Source organism: Lates calcarifer, unplaced genomic scaffold, assembly GCF_001640805.2.
Source record: "Lates calcarifer isolate ASB-BC8 unplaced genomic scaffold, TLL_Latcal_v3 _unitig_1297_quiver_3095, whole genome shotgun sequence".
NCBI lineage: Eukaryota > Metazoa > Chordata > Actinopteri > Centropomidae > Lates > Lates calcarifer.
In genome coordinates, this window is record NW_026115422.1 from 1 (window position 1) to 4,569 (window position 4,569).

At 37.6% G+C, this 4,569-nt stretch overlaps 1 long non-coding RNA gene across 1 annotated transcript; it reads right to left on the reverse strand.

Moving 5' to 3' along the window:
* Positions 1-917: 917 nt before the first annotated feature.
* On the reverse strand, positions 918-3,958 carry LOC108888096 (uncharacterized). The gene is made up of 3 exons (XR_001961757.2): positions 3,332-3,958; positions 1,552-1,662; positions 918-1,047 (listed from the first exon to the last, which is right to left on the reverse strand). It is a non-coding gene; the product is annotated as an uncharacterized LOC108888096 (long non-coding RNA).
* Between the last annotated feature and the right edge of the window lie 611 nt (positions 3,959-4,569).

Consider the following 4,569-nt stretch of genomic DNA (forward strand, 5'->3'; position numbering starts at 1 on the left):
TGACTTTTTTGATCATTTTTGCTTACTATACTATGACTTTTTTTTGACCACTTTTTTGAAGCCCTTACTATACTATGACATTTTGATCATTTTTCATGCCTTACTATACTATGACATTTTTGACCACTTTTGAAGCCTTACTATACTATGACTTTTACTTACTATACTATGACTTTTTTGATCATTTTTCATGCCTTACTATACTATGACATTTTTGACCACTTTTGAAGCCTTACTATGCTATGACTTTTTTGACCAGTTCTGAAGCCTTACTATACTATGACTATTTTTTTTACATGACAGGTAAAAATAACAGGCCAGTATATCAAATTATTGCAATGATTATTGATTAAAGCTATGAAATAAAAGACACTTCTGATAAATATCAATTATTTATATGGTTTTTCCTATCTAAAAATCCTGCTTTAAAACTTCAAAAATGTTGGAATACTACCAGAACAAAAGCATTATGTGTTTTTAGTGAATCTTAAAATATATATATATAATATATATATATATATATATATATATATATATATATATATATATATAAAATATATATATATATCATATATATAAAATAAAGCATAACTAAGATTTGATAAATTAGATTGAATGAAGGACAGTTGATTTAGCTATTGACAATTGTAAATCACCACAGAAAAGGAAGATGTAAAAGGTCTGCCATACTCATTACTTTTGATTGAATTCAGCCCTAGGTCTGAAAAGTTTGCACTTGAAAGAAATTGAATACAACCAATTGTTGTACACAGTTTTAGTTCTTATTAAATATAAAATCACTAATGCCTTTGTTGTATTATTTAATCTTCTCAATAAACATTGCTTTAAAAAATACATTAATGTTAGTCATGTGTTTGAGCTTCCACACCACAAAGTGGCAACAGTCAGCATCCACAATGTGAAGCTGTACCTGGACTTGGAAGTAGCAGCTCCTGTATAACATCATCTCCATTGTTGATAAGGCAGAATCCCTTGTCTCCAGCACACAGGCACAGATCAACCTCATCTTGCTTTGCAGTGTGGGCACTGAAATTCACAGTGAAAAGAACATATAAACAACAGACTGAAGAAGATAATTTTGTTGAGTTTTAGACAGGTGTTTTTTACTTAGCATGTTTCGACTGCCAGGCCTGCAGTCTTCATCAGAAGTGTTGCTGAAGCTTCCTGTCAGCTGATTTATATGGACATGGCTGTCCCACCTGTTACCACATAAATCAGCTGACAAAAAGCGTCAGCAGCATTTCTGATGAAGACTGCAGACAGTCAGAACATATCAGTTAAAAAAACACCCATTGTCTGAGACTTAATCTGAGACATCAGTGAACTAACCATCTAAACATATATGCATGCCAATATCTTTCTACAGTTTAAATGCTGTCTTTGCATGTTCCACAATTGTTCACTGATTTTAGGGACAAAACATTTTTATTGCACTTTCACATCACAGAGCTCTGCTTTCACTTCCATGTTGTGCTATACTCATCATCATCTCCTAAAGACAAAATATGAGTAAAATTGTACCAAATTTACCTTGTCAATTCCAGCAAGACCTCTGCACCATCTGTGAGTCTTTGTTGTCCGTGGACTTGACTCTCACCTCTCAGGCATGGGCATCACCAAGGTTAACTGTGGGAGTTCAGTCTACAGAAAAGAGGAACAAAATCGTAATTAAACGCTTGTGGCAATAAGGTTGTGCTGCACAAGAATCACACAGAACTCAAGAAAACAATTACTCTCCATGGGTTCATTAACCACTAAAATTAGGTACTCTGTGCAAAATACAATGCATCTTATCCATTGTAGTCTGATCCTACATGGCTGTTTACCATTGCTAGGGCAACAAGTGACAAGTGGCGGGCTTTGCTACATATTTCATACATATTTCAGGAACAACATCCCATAAATTTAAGATTTGGCATATTTAAAAAAAAAACAGACTTTCATAGTCCTTACAACCTTTGTTACGAGTTGACACAGGTTAGATTATCAAGATAAAAAAAAAACAACTACGTCAATCCCTGAGGAACGACGTCAGAATGAGTGATGTTGCGGCCACAAGTATTTAAGTTATTACGAGGTATGGCTATTAAATAACAAGACTGCACTTAGGAGGATAAAACCACATGATCCACAGTCACACTGAGTGTTATATATTAAAGGCTGGGTATTCACACACACACAACAGCCAAGGCATTGGAAATGATTATCTTAAAAGTTGAGCAACGCACTAACTTGAAATTTTTGGTGAAATTTAACTACACAGTAGCCAAATCTTTTCCTACATTGAATGGGGAACACAAGAACGTGTGTTAGAATGGCTCAAAAGATTTTTTGAAGGCAGAGAGGATGTGCAAAACAATGAACGTTCTGCATGCCCATGCACATCAAAAACTTCTGAAAACATTCAACAAATGTAAAAATAATAATCGTTCTAAATGATCAATGACTGAGTATAAGAATAATAGCAGAAATGATCTCCATTGATAAAGAGACAGTTCTGCAAATTTTGCATGAAAAGTTGAACATGACAAAAGTGTGTGCCAAAGTTATCCCACAACTTCTGCACACCAGCTCACACTGTGCCCTCCTAAAGCAGTTTCTGGCCCATAAACAAATTGCAGTGCTTGATCACCCTCCCTATTCACCTGATCTAGCACTGTGTGACTTTTTTCTTTTCTGTGGAAATCTGTGCTCAAAGGAACACGTTTTGAATCTGTGTCAGAAGATGAGAAAAGAAAGACAGAGGTTCTGAGACGTGTCCAAAGACGACCTACTGCATTGCTTTGATCAGTGTAAGACCCAGATACAGCGGTGTGTTGATGCAGAAGGGGAGTATACTGAAGGAGAAAACACTGAAAAAAGTTTATGTTCAATAAAATTGTATTACAGCATTAGTCTTGTTATTTAACAGTCATACCTCGTAGTTCCCCTAAATAATATAATGAAGCACAGCGCAAACAGTGTAACAGGTGTTTGGGCAACATTTACCCACCCCAAAACACAGAAATGCATTTAACTGAATGGGGGTATCTATAGGTGAGTGTACATACACACGTAAATAGGCTACGTTATAAATCATTATTATTATTACTCCAAACCAATACCGAACTGTATTACTACACTACGCACTGAAAACAAGGTTTTGTATTTTGATGCGTCAGTCTACTAATTAACAAAACACTTTGTAGTTAGCTAATTCACGTTCACTTACAGGGGTACAAACTCCAACACAGTAAAGAAAAAACAGTAAGTTTACAGTAAGTTTATTGTTGGAAAGTATCCTCATACATAACCACATAAGTTACCTTACCTTCAATGAGGTGGTCACTGTACACACTGACTTCGCTCCTCCCAGCCACAGGTGTTCGGCCGCCAGTCATTTTCCTCGGCGTTTTTCGCTCAATTTCTTGCATTTCCCCACTTAAAAACAACGACTTTGGCCAGGACTTGATAAAAAATACTCCTGGCTTCTCAGTTTGACCGATTTTAGCAACCGTAAACGACGCAAACTAACCACATGAATCTTGGCATTTTCCCCGTGGTGGACGATCACCTCATGTCATCCAGTCCCCTTTCCCTCTCCTTCAGTTTTCGGTAGACTAGATGCCTCGCGGCACGTTGCTGCCTCTCACAGGTTGAGATCAGATTGTAGCAGTGACTATTTCTACAAATGTATCTTTATGACCAGGCGCGATACTGCAACATATAGCCTTTGTTTTTCTTCCATGTAACATTTGCATTTCATGAGTAGGTGTTTCACAGTTTGTTGCATGTTGCACGCTCCACATATGTCATCTTCATGCTTGCCCATCCTTGCCAAGTCCCATGCCAGCCCACAGTGCCCCAGTCTCAGTCTAGTCATATGTCTTCTGTCTCTCCCTGAATAAACAGTGGACTGTTACTCTACTCTGTATAGTCCCTTTTTAGCTGCCCCCTCAGCTGCTTAATTCCCTTCCACCACCTCATGACCTGGCACCCTTAGAAACTCCACTGAAGCTTCAGCCTGCTCAGTCCAAAAGTGTCATGGGAACTGAGGCCAAATCTGAACACGACTGCACTACTCGGCTTCACCTCCCCAAACCCCTGTGATGCCCACATTATAGCTACTAATTCTGTTGTGAAAACTAACCCCAGCACCACCATGTGTTCTTAACCTTTCTGAGTCACTGAAGTCTATTTCTGGAGTGAATACAGTCATTGGTGTTACAACTGGCCACTGAATTATCCTTCCCTTTCCTTAATTTCCTCATGAGTGTTTTTGGAGATGTCTTTTTGTCCAGATTTTTTTGTTTTCTTAAATGTCATTGTGTTTTGACACCCAGGGCCAGTGAAGATAAATTTGTTAAAAGAAAAGAAAAAGGAAATCAACATGAATGTATGTCATGAAACAAACCTTGTAGTCTCATGAGGTTTAACACTGCAGACACCTCATTCTGTCTCTGCCGTGTGAAGATGATATATACCCTGCTCTGCATGTTGCAGTAATCTGGCACTTGCATGCATTTAGCACCCTTTCTATGCAACAACTGTTATTTCCGAGGCTTTTGT